The sequence below is a fragment of the Bubalus kerabau genome, chromosome 4 (assembly GCF_029407905.1).
Source record: "Bubalus kerabau isolate K-KA32 ecotype Philippines breed swamp buffalo chromosome 4, PCC_UOA_SB_1v2, whole genome shotgun sequence".
Lineage (NCBI taxonomy): Eukaryota > Metazoa > Chordata > Mammalia > Artiodactyla > Bovidae > Bubalus > Bubalus kerabau.
The window spans coordinates 70,927,661-70,950,561 of NC_073627.1; the positions used below are offsets into that span (position 1 = coordinate 70,927,661).

The 22,901-nt window shown below is 42.3% G+C and overlaps 1 long non-coding RNA gene across 2 annotated transcripts in view; it reads right to left on the reverse strand.

Annotated features, from left to right (window-relative positions):
- Positions 1–6,700, reverse strand: part of LOC129649806 (uncharacterized) — a 75,236-nt gene extending 68,536 nt beyond the window's left edge. For both annotated transcript variants that reach the window (XR_008713296.1, XR_008713295.1), the window contains exons 1-3: positions 6,561–6,700; positions 5,136–5,258; positions 4,239–4,306 (exon numbers count right to left, since the gene is read on the reverse strand). This is a non-coding gene — a long non-coding RNA (uncharacterized LOC129649806). The remainder of the gene's footprint in view (positions 1–4,238; positions 4,307–5,135; positions 5,259–6,560) is intronic.
- Between the last annotated feature and the right edge of the window lie 16,201 nt (positions 6,701–22,901).

Here is a 22,901-nt window from a genome sequence, read left to right on the forward strand (position 1 = left end):
GGAAACAGAATATAAGTGATATAATTTAAGCTTCTGGATCTGAGTGCCAATGCATTTCCTACTTGGCTTAAGCTAGTTTGAGTTGGATTTTTATTTCTTCAGATGAAAAACAGCTAATAATAAAAGGGTGAGATTAGTTTTTGATATACTAACAGATGGAAAATTCATTAAATAGGTTTAAGTAGGGAAGCAAATAGAATTTAGAGGACTAGGTTAGGTGAGGTTGCTATCTCTTGGAAATTCTTTCTTTAGAGAAAGATGACAGTTAGATGCCAGAATTGCTTGTAGTCCTTTGGAAATGGGCCAAAGATAAAAAGCAGACTTAGTATTTATTTTATAATTTACAATAAAAGGAATTTGAGTTATTTAAGAAGTCTAAATTATTAAATGGGGATCATTCAGAAACAGTGGTGGTGGTGTGGTGACTCAGTCGTGTCCAACTCTCTGAGACCCCAGGGACCGTAGCCCACCAGTCTCCCCGTCCATTGGGTTTCCCAGACAAGAATACTGGAGTGGGCTGCCATTTCCTTCTTCAGGGGATCTTCCAGGCCCAGGAAACAATAAAAGACTAATCCTAGTGAAAATTTTGGAGGGACTTCCCTACTTGTCCAGTGGTTAAGACTCCTTGTTTCCACTGCAGGGGAACATGGGTTTGCTCCCTGGTGGAGGAACTAAGACCCTACATGCTACATGGTGTGACCAAGAGTAAATAAATAAATAAAATAAATCTTAAAATTTTTTTTTAACTTTTAAAATGGAATCAAGTCAGTTGTGAGCTATTTTGAACTATTTGTAGTCTCACGTGGAGAACAGTCCTGAGTTCGTTTCATTCTGGCCTATCAGTGTGGTAATCATCTGGCTATTTGCTCTTTGGTCTCTTTCCTCTGCTTCCCTTGCTCTGTTTGTAGCACAGAGGGTTGATTTCTGCAAAATACACACCACCCAGCCTTCTTTGCCAGTTGGCTCTGGTCAGTTTGGCCAGAGTCGCTGGCAGGAGCTGGGAGTGGCTAGTATGGGAGACAGGGAGAGGCCAGTCTGCCTCCCTCTCTTCCTTGCTTTGGCCAGGATTTCTGGCAGTGGCTGTGACTCCTCCAGGGTCCCAGCTTCCCCCAGCCAGCCCCACATTGGTGGCCCCTCTTCTTGCCAAGCCACCTCCTCTCTTTGTCCCTCCAGCCCTGGAGCTGCTGGCTACTTCTTGCTGCTGTTACTCTCTGGCTTCACCATTTGCTCTTTGCCCTGTGAGCTCTTCCAACACCTCCATGACCAGTACTCTGTGTTAAATCCTTTGTATTTAACTGCATCGTTTGGGTTCTTTTCTCCTGACTGGACTCTGACCTATTCATTGCCTGCTACAACAAAAATAAATACAAAAAAAGAAAATCAACATTCAAAAAATTAAGATCATAGCATCCAGTCCCATTGCTTCATGGCAAATAGATGGGGAAACAATGGAAACAGTGACAGACTTTATTTTCTTGGGCTCCAAAATCACTGCAGATGGTGATTGCAGCCATGAAATTAAAAGATGCTTTCTCCTTGAAAGAAAAGCTATGACCAACCTAGACAGCATATTAAAAAGCAGAGACATTACTTTGCCATCAAAGGTCCATCTAATCAAAGCTATGGTTTTTCCAGTAGTCATGTATGGATGTGAGAGTTGTACCATAAAGAAGGCTGAGAGCCAAAGAATTGATGCTTTCGAATTGTAGTGCTGGAGAAGACTTTTGAGAGTCCCTTGGACAGTAAGCAATCAAACCAGTCAATAGTAAGGAAATCAACCCTGAATATTCATTGGAAAGACTGATGCTGAAGTTGAAGCTCCAATACTTTGGCCACCTGATGTGAAGAGCTAACTCATTGGAAAAGACCCTGATGCTGGGAAAGATTGATGGCAAAAGGGGAAGGGGGAAGCAGAGGATGAGATGGTTGGATAGCATCAACAATTCAATGAAAATGAGTTTGAGCAAACTCTGGGAGATAGTGAAGGACAGGGAAGCCTGGCTGTGCTGCAGTCCATGGGGTCTCAAAGAGTCAGACATGACTGAACGACTGACTAACAACAAAAATACCATACACTGAGTATCTTCAAAGACAAACATTTGCTTCTTGCAGTTCTGGAGGCTGCAAGTCTAAGGTCAGGGTGCCAGCGTGGTCAGGTTCCTGCTGAGGGCCCTCTTCCTGGATCTTGGGCAGCCGTCTTCTTGCTTGGTGGAGACAGACTTCCTGTCTCTCTCCTATAAGAGCACTAATTCCATTAATTCGGGCTCCACCCTCATGGCCTGTTTACCTCCAAAGGCCCCACTTCTAAATACCATCATTTAGGACAGGGTACCCACTGCAGTCAGCCTGAAATTCAAGTCACCAGAACTGGGCTGTGAACAGTGGGTGGAGAACAAAAGGAGCCCACTGCCAATTACGCATCAATTCAGTTACACAAGGCTTACAGAACTACTGTGTTGTGGTGGTGGATGTAGAACACAGTTTGTAAGGAGCACGCAATGTTATGTCAGGGCTTCCCAGGTGGCTCAGCTGTAAAGAATCCGTCTGCCAATGCAGGAGATGTGGGTTTGATCCCTGGGTGGGGAAGATCCCCTGGAAGAAGAAACGGCAGTCCACTACAGTATTCTTGCCTGGAGAATCCCATGGACAGAGGAGCCTGGCGGGCTACAGTCCATAGGGTCGCAGAGTCAGGCGCGACTGAACGACTGAGCATGTACACGATGTAAAGTCATATATGAACAAGAGAACAATATGAAACGGCATAGGCACAAGTTTCGGAGTTCAGAGGAGGCAGCGAGGGATGTGAAATACAGCACCAACAGAAGACTCGGTGGGAGGACTTCCCAGCTGGTCCAGAGGCTAAGACCCCGAGGTTCCAAAGCAGGGGGTCTGGATTCAATCCCTGGTCAGGGAACTAGATTCCACATGCCCAAACTAAGAGTTTGCACCTAGCAACAAAAAAGATCCTGAGTGCCACAGCTAAGACTGAAGATCCCACGTGCTGCAACTAAGACCTGGAGCAGCCACATAAATAAAAAATAAATATTATAAAAGAGAGAGAGAGAATGATCAGGATGGCCCTCCAGAGGGTGGAGGGCCAAACAGTGGAAGGCAGAGACACAGACAGCGTTGTGTGGGTAAAGGATGGATGGGGCACAGCCAAGAAGCAGAAATAAGCACAGTGTGTTCACGGACCGCATGACTGAAGCAGAGGGGCTGATGGGTAAACCGGTTCCAACAGCCAGGACAATCACCTGCGGAGGGCCTTCAACAGCAGCCCAGCGCTCCTAGGGCCGAGGACCCAGCCCAGCAGAGCTGACAGAGAGACCATGTCCTCTAGAGCAGGGGTCCCGAACCTCCGGATCTAATGTCTCATGATCTGAGGTGGAGCTGATATAATAATAATGGAAATAAAGTGCATAATAAATGTAACGTGCTTAAATCATCCCCAAATCACAACCCCACCCTGCCTTCATCCCTGAAAAAAGTGGACACTGGTCCCTGGTGTCAGAAAAGGCTGGGAACCACTGCTTTAGAAGACCAAGGCTGGCCCCCTTTTCATCTAGTAAATCAAACACAGAACAGAGAGGATGGAAGCTGGCTTTTATCCCCATTTCCTGACCCATTTTATAACCTGAAAATCTAGATTTTAGTTTATAATAGTTGCCTAATTGCAGAGTTAATAAGATGCAAGATCCACCCCCAAATTAAGATTTTTTTTTATTGTTTTTCAGATTGCAAAGTATTTCTTAAATATTCACACCTAATCTTGCGCTAAACCTAAGATGACAAGGTAAGGTTTACTTTTCTCCAATGCTGAACGTATCTCTTTAGAGTGAAGAAAATGACTCAAGGTTGTGTAAGAGTAACCAGGGAGAAGGCTGTTTTTCCAAGCATCTAGTTCTAGAACATGCGGGATTAAATGGTCACTCTGACCTTAAAAAACCAGACTGGAAGAAATGAAGCAATGCTTTAACATAGTCTATTGCTTTTGAAAAATGAAAGTATACATAAACCCAAGAAGTAGCACACTGTTCAAAATTTGATGTGTTTTTCAAGAAGGAAAATGGAAAGAAACATTAATGCAAAGATTAAAAATTATTTTGGAATTCCTAAGTGGGTTAGCTTGACAAGTGGTTGATAAACTTCTGCATCCTGCTTTTAATATTAAGGTAAATTTGTTTTGTTGTCTGTATTATAATTCCCATTACTAAAGCTAGTAATCGTTTTGCTGTTACCTCCACTTTTATTGCGGGAAGGACCTGCAGAAGCAACATCTTAGCTCTTATCCAATGCCAGGAAGGAACTGCAAGTCAGAACAAACAAAGACTTAATTACAGCCTTGACGTGAAAGCAGGAACAGCACACGTGGAGCCAAAACCTTATCCAATACAAATTTTTTAAAAGGCGGGGAGGAGAGAATTAAAGTGAACTATAATGTTAGCTTTGGCAAGAAGAAATCAAATGTCATGTTGAACCTCCTGTAAATTGGTTAAAAACAACAACAACAACAAAAAAACACTATGATTGGCACTTTGAGTCTTTGAAAAGATTTTCCACCAATTCTGAGTCTGTTTTGTTAACTTCTCCCCCAAAAAAGTATTTCAGTGCTGATCATAAAAGGATTATGCTAGATATCATCAATATAACTTTATGAAATAAAGACAAATGTGACTTGAGCACAGTTGACAAAAACATGTAACTTCGCTTATGGTTTAAGCTGGGAGTACAGCTTAAGCTTAAGCTTTGATCTCCTTGGATGACAAGGCGATCACACCAGTCAATCATAAAGGAAATCAACCCTCAATACTCATTGGAAGGGCTGATGCTGAAGCTGAGCTCCAATACTTTGGCCACCTGATGCAAAGAGCCAGCTCACTGGAAAAGACCCTGATGCTGGGAAAGATTGGGGGCAGGAGGAGAGGGGGAGACAGAGGATGAGGTGGCTGGACGGCATCACCGGCTCAGTGGATACGAGTTTGAGCAAGCTCCGGGAGATGGTGAAGGACAGGGAAGCCTGGCTGTGCTGCAGTCCATTCGCAAAGAGCTGGACACAACTGAGCGACTGAACAAAAACAAACAACAAGGCACTTATCAGAAAGAAGCGTCGTAATAGCAGGCCAGTCAGAACTTACAGGAGTCCCAGAGTCGTGTCCTTCGGTCAGAGGAGCGGGCCAGGAGGTGAGGAAACAGGAGTCCACAGGGCGTTTCCAGTTCTGAGTGAGACCGGGCAGAGCACGCAGGCTTAGCTGTGGCACCTGTACGTGGTGAAGATTCAGAACAGTCTCCCGAGTGTAGAGGGATTTTCGCCTAACCCTTAATTGTTAGGTCATTATAATCACGACTGCTGTGTTGTCCCTGCTAGAATTGCTGTGGGCTCTTTTCTGCACCTGTTTTGCATTTACTATTCATTAACAGACTTGAACACAAATATAAAATGAGACTTCTATATGAGACCTTCTGAAAGCTGCAGGTATACATGCAATATCAAACCTTTTTAAACACACACACAGTGGGAATGATCTCTGAATGCTGCACACAGGAGACCAGCTCTTTGAGCTGTGAAGTTCAAAAATTGTCAAAACAAAACCAAAACAAAGTAAACTCATGCCGTCAGTCCATAAGAAATTTCATAAAAACCCTGAAAAGAGAAGGAAGCACCATGTTTCACATGGGCAAATCCTCTGCTGGGGAAGAGGATTTATCTCTGCAGCCACCACACCCCTCACACCTCCTAAAAAGCCTGCACCCCAGGGTTGCTTATATGGCCAAACCTGCTGCAGGTTCAACCTCATGGCACATGAAAAGGCTGCAGCAGAGAGGCTGGACGTCCTGGCAGACAGGCCCTGGAAGCAGCCGGAGACACCTTCCTGCCCACCTCATCCCAGCCTCAGTCCTGGGCAGGCGGCTTGTGCCAGGAAAGCCCCGAAACAGCCACCTTTTCACATTCCTGTGTTTTTTTTCTAAAAGTAACACTTTTTTCTAAAAGTAACCCAGTATGACTGGGTTTATAAGGACCCAGTCATATAATGTGACTGGGTTTACTTGGTGGCTCAGATGGTAAAGAATCTGCCTGCAATACAGGAGACCCAAGTTTGATCCCTGAGTCGGGAAGGAATCTTCCCCTGGTGAAGGGAATGGCAACCACTTCAATATTCTTGCCTGGAAAAATCCCATAGACAGAGGAGCCTGGTGAGCTACAGTCCATGGGGTCAAAAAGAATCAGACACAACTGAGCAACTAACACATACACTGGACAAGTGCAGAAAATTCACACAAATATTTTGATCTCCACTGATGGGAGTGGAGGTTCATGAAACCACATAGCCTCTGCTGTCAAAGCTGGGATCCCCTCGTTGGTGCTCAGAGCAAGTCATTGCATCAGAGGAGTAAAATAATTTTACATACAAGTAAAATTAATCATACACGTTGTGATTTGTTTTAAGTCACAACTATAGCTATGAGATTCACATATGGGTCACTCTGAGTTCTCCTCTCTCATCTGGCTTTGGAGAGACAAGAAGATGCCTTCAGTCTGACCAACGGGCAAAGGCACAGACCTGTGGGGATGCTGGGAGCACTTCTGCAAGGATGACTAAGTCACCCTCCAGCCAGGCTGACCTGAGGACCCGCACATCCTTCAGCCCCAAGCCAGCCACGCCCAAGGTGGGGATGCCCAGGTGTAAGCACGCAACTGATCATCCACAGAGGCAGCGCTCTGAAACCCATCTGAAATCAACCACCCCGAGCGGCCAGCTGGCCTCCTCAGCCCTGGAGTCATTTTGTTTTAGCCCTGAGGTTTCAATTCTCTCTTTAACATGAAAGCAACAGTGGATCAATAGGAGTTTTGAAAATTTGTATGTGGCAAGATTTATCAACTCTGGTCCATTTCATCATCACTGGAGAAAGGTTTAGAAAGTATTCCTTCCAACATGAACAATCTAGCAAAGAAGGGAGTTAAAATTAACTGCTTAACACAGGCATGATATGAAAGAAAAACAGGAAGGCCTGCACTGGCTATGCAGGATCTAATTTTTTTATATGGGTGACACACATTAATAGAGAATGATGTCAGTAGCTAAAGTGGAAGATGTATGGTGACTGAGAAATGAAGCCATAACATAGTAAATGAACCTGAGAGTAAATGAACCTGTGCTCCTTAAAAATAAAATTAATCATACAAGTAAACAGGGCTTCCCAGGTGGCACAATGGTAAAGAACCCACCTGCCAGTGCAGGGGACACAGAAGAAGTGGTTTCAATCCCTGGGTTGGGAAGATCCCCTGGAGGAGGAAATGGCAACCAATGCCAATATTCTTGCTTGGAGCATTCCATGGACAGAGGAGCCTGGCAGGCTACAGTCCATGGGGTTGAAAAGAGTCAGACACGACTCAGTGACTGAGCACACACACACACAAGAAAACACTCTGATGAGAGGCCTCAATGATTTTTTTTTCCCTACATTTACTGTAGCAGATAAAAGGCAGTGTGTGTTTTACAAAGGAGAAATCAGTGCCCAGGACACCACAAGAACAGAGAATTGTTAAAGATGACATAGCAAGGCTGTGCTTGATTTCCAGACTGCAAACACACCCCCCAACCACATTGCTGCACAGCTGCTTCAGAGATCATTCTACATTCGCAGATGAGATAGTTGTATGGCATCACAGACTCAATGGACATGAGTTTGAGCAAACTCTGGGAGATGGCGAGGGTCAGGGAGGCCTGGTGTGCTGCAGTCCATGGGGTCGCAAAGAGTTGGACTTGACCTGGTGACTGAACGACAACAAGAACTATATGCAAGCACGTTTTCTTTCACTGCTAAAGAAAAAGAAATAAATTATTTTGGTAGATATACTGTAGCAGGTTTAGGTATTAGAGCAAAGAAAAATCACTCCTTGTTTGTTGTGGTTGACTTAATGCCCCCTGGTCTTGTTTTCTTAATGCTACAATCAACTACAATGTATTACTTTGCACCTTCTTTGAATCCAGTTGAAAGTCAGCAGATGGTTTCTTCCCCAACAGCCTTGATCGGCTCTTTTTCTGATCTCTACCTCTGTGATGGATGAGGTATAATTTTTAACACAAAAATCGTATGGCTGACTATGAGGACAGAAGAAAGAAACAGGTGTTAGGTGATAGAAAGACACAGAAAATCAAGTTAGACATGAAACGCCATTTTCTTTTTCTTTCCTGACTTGAAAGCCAAGAAAGCAGCTTACTCCCCGCAGAGAGATTTTGAAGATGAAAATGCAAAGTTGGGGATTTCAAACTAAAACTGTCTCTGTATCAGAAAAAAATGCATGCATTTTATGCCTTTTGGAGAAGATGAAGAGAGATGGGTCTTTGAGAAAAACCTGTGATGGATATGAATTGATGGTATGTTCAGATAGAACAGTGCAAGTGTGGCCGAAAAATTCTTCTCTTCTCTGTCAACAGCATGGAAGGAGATATATAATTGTATCTCTGGACTTAACAGGCACTCTAAAGATTTATGACTTAAAATGAATGTAAAATATGAGTCTAGCAATGTTTGCCTTTTTGCAAGCTACCAGGGTTTGATTTGCAAATGCATCTGATCTGGGGAAATGAAACTTGGTCATTTACCCACTGATGTTACAGATGATCCAGCATTCATTAATCCCCTTCCCCCATACTGCTAACAAAATGTATTATGATTTAGTAAAATCACCTGGCATGTGGAACGGGGGGCTTAGGGAGATTTGAGTTGAGAACAGATTTTGTTACAGAATGGTGTCTTCTAGGAAATAATCTTGCCTTAGGGTGATATAAAATGAACAGCCAGCGAAGGCAGCTACAGAATATCTCATATTTGTTTATTTTTTTTTTCCCCTGGCTGAATCCAGTAACACTTGCCAGCTGCCGTTATCAGTACACACACAGGACTATATTGCATTTCTCTTGGTTTTGCTCCCATCTTATTTAATATTCTTTCATAACTTTTCACTTAAAACACAGCACGGAGATGTAGGAAGAAAAGCATATGGGTGCATAAATAATTCATAGGCACCTAAAGGCATAAAAATCATGCTAGACAAAAACAAGTAGTAAGAAAGGTGAACAGAAGTTAAATTTAAATGTTGTTTAAAAAAAATAATAACATTCTGGTGGAAAGCTAACCGAAAGAGTCTGAAAACTAGTAACAAACGACACTGTGGACTCCGTGAGGATGTATGCAAATTCACTCTTTGGCCCACAAAATGATGTGCTAAGTCACTTCAGTTGTGTCTGACTCTTTGGGACCCTGTGGACTGTAGCCCAAAGCTCCTCTGTCTGTGGGATTCTCCAGGCAAGAATACTGGAGTGGGTTGCCATGCCCTCCTCTAGGGGATCTTCCCTACGCGGGGATCAAACCTGTATCTCATGGTCTCCTGCAGGTTCTTTACCACCAGCACCACCTAGGAAGCCCTCAGATGATGGTAACTGAACTAATTCATCAGGGACTGCCTTGAACTTGAGTAACTTTCTGGAAGATAGTTCACGTTAAGGTACTGAACTATCAACTTGATACCAAGAGGTTTCCAACTCTGCTGACATGAGATTTTTCTTTACCTTCTAGGATAAGATTCTGAGCTCTGCCCACGCTTCAGAGAAGCATCTGTCAATCCACTGACTAATGACAATGACTTATGTGTCCAGACTTCAGAGTAACAGAAGGCCTGGCTCCAAATAATAGAGCAACCATGTTTCCTAAAGAGACTGTATGTGTTTAAAACATAAAGGCACTTTGACAGAGAGAATAATTGAATAGGCTTAGCTTGGCGACACTTAAAGCATTTAAGCATGTCCCATATATTTCTACGGAGGGGTAGTATTTAGTAGTTTATTTTCCTATAAATATTAAACCTGTGCAAAAACAGAAAAAAACAATACACAGTAATCTAAAAGCTCAAGAAAATTTAAGTGCACAGATACAAAAATCAAACCTTATTTATTACTGTTACAATTCCCTGTGTACATATGTCCTTTTATTCTATATATTTATAGATGAATAATGATAATGATGATTAATGTTCATTCACTGCTTACTGAGTGTCAGGCCCTATGCTGAGTACCTTAAAAGATTTATCCCATTTATCCTCTCAACAGCCATGGATCTCCTGAACAGAATGGACTTCAGTTTTAAGATGGTTTCACCTCTCAAATACAGATTTCAAAGACTAAAACCATCCTAACGGTATCATTTTTTTTTATTCAACAAGAATGTATTGATCATCTATGAGGCACATAATATTTTTTTTTTTTTTCAAAATAGTAGGAATGGGATTTCCCTGGCTGTTCATGTTCCCAATGTAAGAGGTCCAGGTTCGATTCCCAGTCAGGGAACTGACCCACATGCCACAACTGAGAGTTCCCACGCCATCAACTAAGACCCGGTGCAGCCAAATAAATAAAAATAAAGTAAATATAAAAATAAAAATAGAAAGGATAGGTCAGGAGGTACATGATGCAGATATTTCATCTAGGTAGACATCTTTCAGCAAATTTTATTGATATGTATGTATTCACCTTTGTTTACCAAATAATTAATGCTATTAATGACAGAATTACCTAGAATCCAGATCCACCAAACTTTCCTTTTACCTTCAATCTTTCTTCCTTCCTGATAATGACTGGTACCTTTAACCAAGGAAAAGGGAGATGGTTTGCAAGAGACTGAAAGTTCACATCCTCATCCAGAATTCCCTTCCTGTGCTGGCTCAGTCTTGTCCCAGGCATCTTTGGTTTGGGGAGTGAAAAATCAAGAGGAGAACAGCTACAGTTCCAGAATCATCCCAGCAGATTTCCCTGGTGGTCCAGAGGCTAAGCTTCTGAGCTCCCAATGCAGGGGACCTGGGTTTAACCCCTGGTCAGAGAACTATATTCCACATGCCACAACTAAGACCCGGTAGAGCCAAATAAAAACATAAAAATAAACATTTCTTAAAAGCAAAACAAACAAAAATCATCCCAGGATTCTCAGGGGACAGGAGGGTTTGTGGGGCCCCAACTGGCCTGACCTAAAGGAAGTGAAGAGTGGTGGGGGGGGCAAAGGCAGCCTGGATGCTGCCCCGCTCTGCAGTCTCTCCATTCTGCTCAGGGGCAGAGGCTTTATGTTAATCCTCCTGCACTCTCTCAAGGATGAAAATATTCTTCCCAGAGAATCTTTGATTTTTAAGAGCAGGTGCTATCCTAAAGCAGGAACTGGAAGTGTATTTGGGAAGGAAGTGATGGTAAAAGGAAGTGGGTATTATTCCCCCTAATAAAAGAAGTAATGGGACTTCCCCAGCAGTCCAGTGGTTAAGACTCTATGCTTCCAATGCAGGGCACTCAGGTTCAACTCCTCGTCAGGGAACTAAGATCTTACATACCTCGAGATGTGTTGCTAAAAAAAAAAAGATCAGTTCGGTTAGACTTAGCTTTCACAAATGTGTCAAATCAAATGAATTTCTGAGTCCCTATGTACTGTACAGTAGGTTTGCACAGTAATAAAAAAAATGTTAAAAAAAAGCAGTAAAATACAGGAGGAAATCTGAAAATAAATACATCTTACACATATACACCCCTCAACAAGACCATATTAAAAATTACTTAAAACACTCCCAAAGTCAGACAATCTATGGATTCTAAGATTTCTTGTTGACTGATGTCCATTTGTTTGTTGGGGAAGGAGGGGAAAAGTAATGGGTCTTCTATTCCAATCGTGTTGATGGTGGAGTTTTGAGACTGTATTTTGATTTTTCAGAATGAATGTATTTCTGACCAGATCCTAAAAACTTCAAAATAATAGGGCAGTTTTCTAAGAAAGGTCCTTGTAAACTCTCAGGAGAACCACTGAAGCTTCTCTCACAGAAACTGGCTCTTGATTCACGTCTGCTGTGCTTAGTCGCTGTCATGTCCGACTCTCAGTGACCCCGTGAACTGTAGCCCAGCAGGCTCCTCTGTCCATGGGGATTCTCAAGGCAAGAATACTGGAGTGGGGGGCCATGTCCTCCTCCAGGGTTCATCTTCATTTACTTAGCCCAAAATACAAATCCCTCCTAAGAAAAAGCATGAAGAGAAACAACATCTTTAACAGAATCTTCTCATGCTTTTTACACTATAACATCACACTCTTGAAAGTGGAGGAAAAGCAGAGGTTGCCCAAGCAGGAGCCTCCTCTAAAACTAAGAAGTAGTCACTTACTAAATACCAACTGGGTGGGAAATCCGATCTCTGCAGAGAATCATTTCTTAATCTGAAATAAGGGGTTTCCCAGGTGGCTTAGTGGTAAAGAATCCACCTGCTAATGCAGGAAACATGGGTTCCATACCTGGGTCAGGAAGATCCCCTGGAGGTGGAAATGGCAATCCACTCCAGTATTCTTGCCTGGGATATCCCAGGGACAGAGGAGTCTGGCAGGCTAAAAGTCCATGGGGTTGCAAGGAGTCAGACGCGACTTAGCAACTAAATAACAAGAACAATAAATTCTGAAATTAAGTCTGTCTTTCTTCACGATTCCACTCCCAAGTACTAAACCAACCCGGAATATCAGAAAAGTACTCTCTTGGCTACCAAGAATCCTTTAATGTCCGAAGATGGTATGGACAAATAAGTCCTTTCTGTCTCCCTGTTTCCAGAAAAAAGAACATGAGATTTGGGGCTCAGTCCTAGATTCAAACCTGGTTCTTCCATTCCCTTCTTGCATGAACCTGGGTATAACATGACACATCTCTAAGCCTCAGTTTCCTTAATTAAAAAGTAGAAGAAATAACACCCATCCCAGATGGTTGTTAAATGGACTCCATATGTTCAATGTGTGCAAAGTACCTTACACGTCCCATGAGTTAGTTGTGACTAGAGTTAGTCCTGAGTTAGCTGTGACTAGAATAACCATTATCCCAAGTCTTCAAGCCCCTCTCCTTCCCAGGGGTTCTCCTGACCCAGCAGAGCCGAGTTTCAAGCCTGTCAAAATACATCCTGTTCTCTGGGTGTCCTGGCCAAGGGGTTAGAGAGAAAGCTCCATGTTTGTTTCCATGTTCTCTCCTGTGTACTGTGGAGGTTGTTAGAATTAAAGAAAGTCCCTTTCCCTTGTTATGTAAATATTCTTTCACGGCATGGTGCATGCTAAGTTGCTTCAGTTGTGTCCAGTTCTTTGCAACCCCATGGACTATAGCCCATCAGGCTTCTCTGTACATGGGATCCTCCAGGCAAGAGTACTGGAGTGGGTTGTCATGCCCTCCTCCAGGGGACCTTCCTGCATCTCCTGCATCGCCTGCATTGGCAGGCAGGTTCTTTATCACTAGTGTCATTTGGGAAGCCCATTCTTTCATTATCAGCATGTAAACAACTTCTGTTAGAAGTGAAGGATCTTCGAAGAAAAATGTTAGTTCCTGCATTTTAGTGCTTCAGCCCTAAGAATGGTCCAAGAAAGCTTTTTTACCCACATGTACTCTACAAATATTATCATGTTTTAGGGTCACCATGGTGTCAGAAAAAAGTTAAGGAAGCTCTGGAATAGAATTTATAAATATCTGCCTTGGTGTGTGATGCAAGAAATTAACCAAAGGCTCGGAAGAGTAGAACGCACTATATTTTCCATTTGTCCTAGACCTGGCACTTCTATTATTGAAGTTTAAAATGGTACTTGAGTTTTAGGGAAGCCACATCAGACTGTTAACTAACACTGAGTCTTGCAGATAATGAAATTTTCTAACAAAAACATAGATTCTTTCAAAAACTATTTTTAGTTTACTCATTTCTCCAAAGAAGACACAGATGACAAGTAAGCACACAAAAAGATGCTCAACATCACTAATTATTGGAGAAATGCAAATCCAAACTACAGTAAGATATCACCTCACACCAGTCAGAACAGCCGTCATCAAAAAATCCACAAATGATACATGCTGGGGAGGGTGTGGAGAAAAGGGCATCCTTGTACACTGTTTGGTAGGAATATAAATTGTTGCAGCCACTATGGAGAACAGTATGGAGGTTCCTCAGAAAACTAAAAATAAAATTACCATATGTTCCAGCAACCCCACTCTTGGTAATACATCCAGAATTATGCCCTAATTCAAAAAATACATGCACCCCGATATTCACAGCAGTGCTATTCACAATAGTTAAAACATGGAAGCAAAGGTCCATTGACAGAGGAATGGCTAAAGATGTGGTACATCTTTGTCCATTCAATGGAATACTACTCAGTCATAAAAAAGAATGAAATCATGCCACTTTCAGCAATATGGATGCAACAAGAGTATCATACTAAGTGAAGTAAGTCAGAAAGAGAAAGACAAATACCATATGATATTACTTGTATGTGGAATCTAAGATATGACATAAATGAACCTAGCAAGAAAACAGACTCACAGACAGAACAAACCTGTGGTTGCTAAGGGGTAGGTGGAAACAGAGAGGGATAGCTGGATTGGATGGGAGTTTGGTGTTGGTGGATACAAACTATCACACTGAGAATGGGTAATCAACAAGGTCCTACTGTCCAGTACAGGGAACTATACTCAGTGTCCTGTGATCAACCACAATGGAAAAGAATACAGAAAAAGAACACAATATGTGTATAACTGAGTCACCACGCTGTATAGCAGAGATTGGCACTGCACTGTGAAGCAACTATACTTCAATTAAAAAAATATTTATATATTTTTTGGGGTGTCTACTTATTCTGTGCATTATTCTAGGTACCAGGAACATTGCTTTGAACAAATCAACGAGATTCCTTCCATTTTAAAATAATAATAAAACCTTAAATAAAGTCAACAGTATCTATAATATAATTTGAATTTTAAAAATAAAGAAATAAAAGGGGTCCCAAATTGCTGCCCTGGCACATGCCTGGTCAGGAAGATAAATATCAGAGCTCAAATGGAATGGGAAGAAATTACTTTTAAAAAGAACCACCCGGTATTTTTCCTTTTCATTTAATGTAAATAAATGCAGAGGCGTGCACACTAGGCTACCTGACATGGCTGCTATTCCTCCAGCTATGCACCCTAACATACACCATCCACCCCTGGCTCCACCAGCCGCATCTCTGTAATTCTCAAATAATGCACACAAGTTGGGGGACGCTCTTTCTCCAGGCAATTATGAATGGTTTTGGGGAAAGAACGAAACAGAACTGAGGCTGACAACCTGTCTTTATTTCACTCTTGGTGATGTGATTCTTGTGTACCTTTGTATACGGTGTTGTGATGGGTAAGTGGGTTGTGACACGGTGACAAACCCCAAAATCTCAGTGGCTTAAAGCACACATTTTACTTACTTCTTGTTCAAGTTCTATTTCTATCACAGTTTAAAAGCAGGTCTCTGTCTCTGATAACCCCTGAGTGGGGTGGGGTGGGAGGGGTGAGGGGGGTGGCCCAAGGGGCCACGTGGCTGCCATCTTAAACACTGTCAATCACCAAGCTGGAGGAAAACCGGATGTGGTGGTGGAGATGCTGCCCCGTGGAGCTCTCGCTTTCTGTAGCAGGGAAATGAGCTGCCACACCTAATTCCAAGTGCACAGGAAATACAGCCCTACCATGTGTTGATGGAGAGACAGCTTGGAATTTGCAGACCACCATTCTGATTACCACAGGAGCACAGCTCACTATCTTCTCTCCCAAAGCAATATGACTTTCAGGTGTTCAGAATCCTACTTTCACATTTATGCTAATATGATCAATTGCTACAATCTATAATAGTGCATTACATTTAGGCAATCCTTACATTATCTGGCAGATGTCATCATCAATCTTGAATATATTCTTTAATTACACATTTCACTTTTTCAGTGTCATTGAAGTAAATCTCTATTATACTTTTGTAATAGAGTGATATTCATGTAAAATACTCAAGTTTCTCCATGTATGCATGTGAAGTCGCTTCAGTCATGTCCAACTTTCTGCAACCCTATGGACTGTAGCCTAACAGACTCCTCTGTCCATAAGACTCTCCAGGTAGGAATACTGGAGTGGGTTGCCATGCCCTCCTCTTGGGGATCATCCCAACCCAGGGACTGAACCTGTGTCTCTTATGTCTCCAGTATTAGCAGGTGGGTTCTTTACCTCTACTGCCACCTAGGTCTCTGAGGGGTATGAATAAGTCCAGAATCATGCAGGCTTTTCACCTAGGGTTGGAATTTTCTCAACTGCTAAAATGACTTTAATTAACTATGATAAAAAATTATTAAGTAATCTTTGGAATTTTTCTAATATACCTTCAGCTATAATCCATCTTATGCACTTTTTATGAGAAAAAATGTGAGACATTCATGGTTTTTCAATGAATGAGGTTGTAGGGATTACTCAACTGTGAAAGATTAGGGTTGGCAGGAACATGACAGTCACAAGCATTTTTGTGAACTCTCCTCCTCAGTGTTGTATACAGTTCGCTGGAGTCCTTATAAACGGAACCACTGTCTGGAACTCAGGTTGTGAAGAAGGGTCTGGCTAATAGGCTATTCTGGCTTTTCTTTCTTTTACAAAAATTGTGTTGCAAATAACATTGTATTTTCTTTATACCATTCACCTCCAAAGAACCCGATTTTGGTCTCCCTTCCATGGTTTCCTACAGGCTTTCTGGCCGACGCCAGTTTTATTTGTGTTGATTTTCTATCGCTTGCACCTTTGATTGCAGTGAATACTTTTCTCTTCTTCTTTAATGCAGAAGGCTGCACTATGCACTCTCCTCTGTTACTTAAATGAATTCCAAACAGTCTTTCAGCACTCCCACATGGCAATGACAATAAAAGTAGTCAGTAACTGTTGATGAGAGTTTTGTGTCTTCTGCATCGAATAACGGGATTGAATTGGGAGGAACAAAAGCAGGGCCCCCATGCTCCTTTGTGTTCTCAGAGAGCTTACAGGAAGCACAGGTAGAGTTTGAGTCTGTTATTCTCCCTATTTAACAAATGCGATGCAAGACCCAACCTGATAAAAATTAACGAGATGATTCGACAACCTGAATCTGTTGATGACTAGTAAGTATTATCTCCAACTGACAGGCTTGGAGTTCTGTTTCTGAGATTATAGGGTGTTTAGATGTTCCAAATCTGAGTTCGTTGTAGATTTACCTATATTTGCATTCATTATTGCCAGAAAGTCTCCATAAATTCTCTATTGTTTACTATAAAATTTTTATAATTTTTGAAGGCTTGAGTTAGAAATACTTAAATGTTGGCAGCATAAACTGAATCTAATGGTTTGTTCAACTTACTTATTTATTCCCTCTTCCCTTAATTTTGATGCAACTTACAAAGATACTACAGTACTAAAAGAAAACTGTAATTGAGAAAATTAAGGATGTAAGAAAAATATGAATGAAAAATTAAGGTTGTGACAGCCATTAAAACCACGAATCACACACACACAAAAGTGATCTTGGAGCCAGATCTCTTGTATTACTCTCTCTTGTATTACTAAGATCTGCAGCAAAATTGCAAAAATAATGAAGCTTATTAAATCACACTACTCTCCTTAAAAATCATTATCCGTTATATAATACTTAAAAGGAGAGAGAGAAGTTCACAGTGTAGTCAGATTTTTCTGATCTTTCCCTTTGTGCTTTGCTATTTTTGTATTTTGATGAAGAAATTCTTCCAAGGTCATGAGAATAATCTCTCTATGTCTGCTTCTAAAATGCTTAAAAGCTCTGCCTTTCATACATAAGCCCTTGATTCAGTTTTTTTTTTTAATGTTCTGAAATAGAGATTCACTTTTATTCTTTTTCTACATGGAAAAATCAGTTATTCCTAGTCATTCTAGCTGGGGCTTCCCTAGTGACTTGGCAGTAAAGAATCCTGCCAATGCACGAGGCTCAGGTTCGATCCCTAGGTCGGGAAGATCCCCTGATAGAGGAAATGGAAACCCACTCCAGTATTCTTGCCTTGGAAATCCCATGGACACAGGAACCTGGCCAGCTACGGTCCCTGGAGTTGCAGAGTCGGACATGACTGAGTGACTGAGCACAGAGTCGGACATGACTGAGTGACTGAGCACACATGCAGTCCGGTTGAGGGAAAGTTTAGTGGGAATGTGAAATGACCACTGTGGCCAGATTGAGACAATTCAGTTTCAAAATCTGGATTCCAGCTGCAGTGAAGCGTGGAGAATGCTGAGCTGGAATCCTGGCGGGGACTTGGGTAGCTCATAACTATTGCCTCGACTCAGAACTTGGGCTTTTATCCATTCCAGCACCATCACAGAGAATAAAGCTTACTCATTTGGGGCTTCACTAATTCGGACATTGTTAGCATTCGGTTACTCTGTTCAAGTTTAACTTTACCAGGAATAAAAACTGAGATGGCAAACAAGCTTAGGTGTATAAAGGAGAATGTGTGCAGGAAATATACTCTCTTCAAGGACTGCAGAAGAACTTGTTTATAATGTTATGTTTAAATATATGCTTAAGTCAGACCATCTCTTAGGAATTTCTACTAAGCAATCATTATGTTACTGCTGCTGCTGCATCGCTTCAGTCGTGTCCGACTCTGTGCGACCCCATAGACGGCAGCCACCAGGCTTCCTGTCCCTGGGATTCTCCAGGCAAGAACACTGGAGTGGGCTGCCATTTCCTTCTCCAATGCATGAAAGTGAAAAGTGTAAGTGAAGTCACTCAGTCATGTCCGACGCTTAGCGACCCCATGGACTACATACAGCCCACCAGGCTCCTCCGTCCATGGGATTCTCCAGGCAAGGGTACTACAGTGGGGTGCCATTATAATTCTCCACATTATGTTATTACACGTTGCTAAAAAGTAATAGTTTAAGGCTAATTTGAAGTAGCTTTTTTCCCAAAGAGTGGTATCATGTTTTTTAACAGAAACAAATGCACTGCCATACCATTTAATGAGATTAATAAAATGGAAAATAATCCTTTAGTTACATTTTACTTCCCAAAGCTAAATGTTAATTTTTCTAATGTCCTGTTGGTAACCACATTTACTCAAAGGAATTAATTTCGAGGAAGACAATTAAGATGAAACAGAAGTGTCAAAACTTGCCAAATCCTGCCTTTTACTCATCATTGACCTGTATTAGTTTTATTGACTTTATGTGCTATGTCTTTTTCTTATCTATTGTGTAATAGCAGCGCCCAGTCTTTTTAGCACCAGGGGTCAGTTTTGTGAAAGACAGTTTTTTGACTGACTTGGGTGGGAAGAATAGTGTTGGGATGATTCAAGTGCATTACATTTATTATGCACTTTATTTCTATTATTATCACATCAGCTCTACCTCAGATCATCAGGCATTAGATCCTGGAGGCTGGGGACCCCTGGAACAAATTACCCCAAAACTTACCAGGGTAGTATGAAACAACAAATGTTTGTCATCTCACACGGTTTCCGAGACTTGGGACTCTGGGTGGCACTCCTGGATCCTGGCTCAACCGTCACTTAAGTCCCAGCTGTGGGAAGACCCCCTCCCCAGCTTGCTTACCTGTTCGTTGGCAGCGGTGGGTTCTCGCTGGCTGTGGGCTTCACTCCTCGTCCCAGGGGCCCCCCGAGTGTCCTCTCATGGGACTGTGACAGCCTGCTTCCCGGGAGGGAGGGAGCCAAGAGAGAAAATGTGTGAGCCCCTGAGATGGAAACCATGTCTCGGACTAAAACTCAAGGACATGCCATCACTCCTGCTGTGTTCTAGGGCCACAGCGACTGATCCTGGTACAGGGTGGGAGGGGACGGGGGACGGGCTGGTTAGCAGGGAAGAGAACTAGGAAGCAGGAAAGACTGGGAGCCGTTCCAGAGGCTCTCCTGTCACACTATATTATTTTTTTTAAAAGAATATAGAAAAGGCGGGGAAAGAAAAACACAAATATAGGGAGCAGGAGATGCTCACTCAAATAAAGTTTCAGAAATATCCCCAAATATATAAAAACAGTACACAGAAGAGTGGCTTTTACATGGACTGTTGGGTATTCTGTTATGCTTCTGGCATGCTTTGGGGTCTTCTATTTCAAGCCATTGTTCTGTTGTGGAATCATCACTGTTCTGGTTTTGACTAGACCATTATAACATACTGCAATATCTGGTAGAAAAAAACAAAACACAATAGAAAATATTAATTTTTAACAAGAACAAAATTCAATTAAACAAAACTGGCTTTTATAGTCATGCTGAAATAATTGAGTCTATCTTCCTCACCATGCAAATTAATTTCAAAGAAGCAGCTATCAACAATTTATGAAAAATAAAAAATGATTTTAACAACTTGGAAAAGGAATGAAGGCTAATGAAGCTATACAATCATAGGGGAAATGAGGAGGGCAGAGGTGAACAATTGGGTCCCAAGGGCAAGGCAGCAGCTCTATGTCTGGGGAAAGTGACACAGATATGCAGAACTTGCTGGTGATAAACAGTGGATGGCTGCAAGGTATTCAACAATATTTGAACCTTAATATCATGGCTTAGTAAATTTTTTTATGTCGTGTGGTTCTGATTTTTGCTATATTCCTGTCCACAAAGAGTAACGTGGCAATGGTGGCCAGCTGCAAAGCAATGATATTTGGTTTCTCTTTCTCCTGCCCACCGTCTCCCTTTGCACCTGTATTATTCACCACGGATTAACTTCTATGACGACCCCAACCTCAGGGGTGTAATGCAATAGAAGCTAAGCTCTTGCTCGGGTGATGGTGCAGGAGGAGGAAGTAGGGGCGTGGCTGGGGCAGGGAGGTCTTCCGTACTCGCCCTAAGAGGGTCTCTTCCATACCTGGACCCCAGTTTCCCTGAATTCTGTGCATCTGCAGGTCAAAGAATCTGGAGAACTGGGCACCAGGAGGACTAGCCGTCACGCCTCTAAGTGGTGTACTGCAACTTCCATTGGCCAGAATTCAGTCACATGACCCCAGGAGGTGCAACTAGAAAATGTACTAATGATATGTTTCTGGGAAGAAGCAGGCAGAGTTTGGTGAACATACTATGGTTCTGGCGAAGCAGCCCAAGGCTCTCCTTGGGCATGAGGACTTGTGTTCTGTTGAAACCCCGTGCACAAAACTCTAGCGTTCAGTCCTCCAATCTATCATTGTCTTGTACTTTATGCTTTTTATTGATTTATTTCTTGGCTGCACCATGAGGGATATGCAGGATTTTAGGTCCCTGGCCAGTGATCAAACTTGTGCCCTGTGCGGTGGATTCGCAGATTCTTAACTGCAATTCTTAACCACTGGACCACCAGGGAAGTCCTCATGTACTTTATGCTTTGAAACAGCTATTCTTCAGTTCAGTTGGTCAGTCGTGTCGGACTCTTTGCAACCCCATGAACTGCAGCCCGCCAGTCTTCCCTATCCATCACTAACTCCCAGAGCCTACTCAAACTCATGTCCATGGCATCAGTGATGCCATCCATCCATCCCATCTTCTGTCGACCCCTTCTCCTCCTGCCTTCAATCTTTCCCAGCATCAGAGTCTTTTCCAAAGAGCCAGTTCTTTGCAACAGGTGGCCAAAGTATTGGTGTTTCAGCTTCAGCATCAGTCCTTCCAATGAATATTCAGGACTGATTTCCTTTAGGATGGACTGGTTGGATCTCCTTGCTGTCCAAGGGACTCTCAAGAGTCCTCTCTAACACCACAGTTCAACAGCATCAATTCTTCTACACTCTGCTTTCTTTATAGTCCAACTCTCACATCCATACATGACTACTGGAAAAACCATAGCTTTGACTAGATGGACCTTTGTTGGCAAAGTAATGTCTCTGATTTTTAACATGCTGTCTAGGTTGGTCATAGCTTTTCTTCCAAGGAGCAAGCGTCTTTTAATTTAATGGCTGCAATCACCATCTGCAGTGATTTTGGAGCCCCCAAAAATAAAGTCTGTCACTGTTTTCATTGTTTGCCCATCTATTTGCCATGAAGTGATGGGACCAGATGCCATGATCTTAGTTTTCTGAATGTTGAGTTTTAAGCCAACTTTTTCACGTACTTCTTTCACTTTCATCAAGAGGCTCTTTAGTTCTTCTTCACTTTCTGCCATAAGGGTGGTGTCATCTGTATATCTGAGGTTATTGATATTTCTCCCAGCAATCTTGGTTCCAGCTTGTGCTTCATCCAGTCCAGCATTTCTCATGATGCACTCTGCATATAAGTTAAATAAGTAGGGTGACAGTATACAGCCTTGACTTACTCCTTTCTGGATGAGGAACCAGTCTGTTGTTCCATGTCCAGTTCTAACTGTTGCCTCTTGACCTGCATACAGATTTTTCAGGAGGCAGGTGAGGTGGTCTGGTACTCCAATCTCTTGAAGAATTTTCCAGTTTGTTGTGATCTACACAGTCAAAGGCTTTGGAGTAGTCAGTAAAGCAGAAGTAGATGTTCTCCTGTAACACGTTTGCTTTTTCAATGATCCCCTGGATGTTGGCAATTTGATCTCTGGTTCCTCTGCCTTTTATAAATCCAGCTTGAACATCTGGAAGTTCATGGTTCAAGTACTGTTGAAATCTGGCTTGGAGAATTTTGAGCATTACTTTGCTAGCGTGTGAGATGAGTGCAATTGTGCTTTATGTACTTTATGCTTTGAAACAGCTATTCTTTGAGATAGAAATGAAAAGGGACTTTACTACCCAATGAGCTCTGAACTGAATGGCAGATGGTAGGTCTAAATGCAGACTGAGGACTAGTCTGGAGCTGTTGTGAGTAGCAGCTTTAAGAGCTGTCCTGCTCTTAAATGGCAGCGCTCACACTCCTGGAGATCAGTAAATGCACATTGAAGGAAACTCTTATGTGGTAAAGTTCCTCTTTTAACTAGCTGATCCTAAAGTATGAGAAAGTGAAAGTCGCTCAGTTGTGTCCGACTCTGCGACTCCATGGACTATGCAGTCCATGGAATTCTCCAGGCCAGAATACTGGAGTGTGTAGATTTTCTCTTCTCCAGGGGATCTTCCCGACCCAGGAATTGAACCAGAGTCTCCTGTATTGCAGGC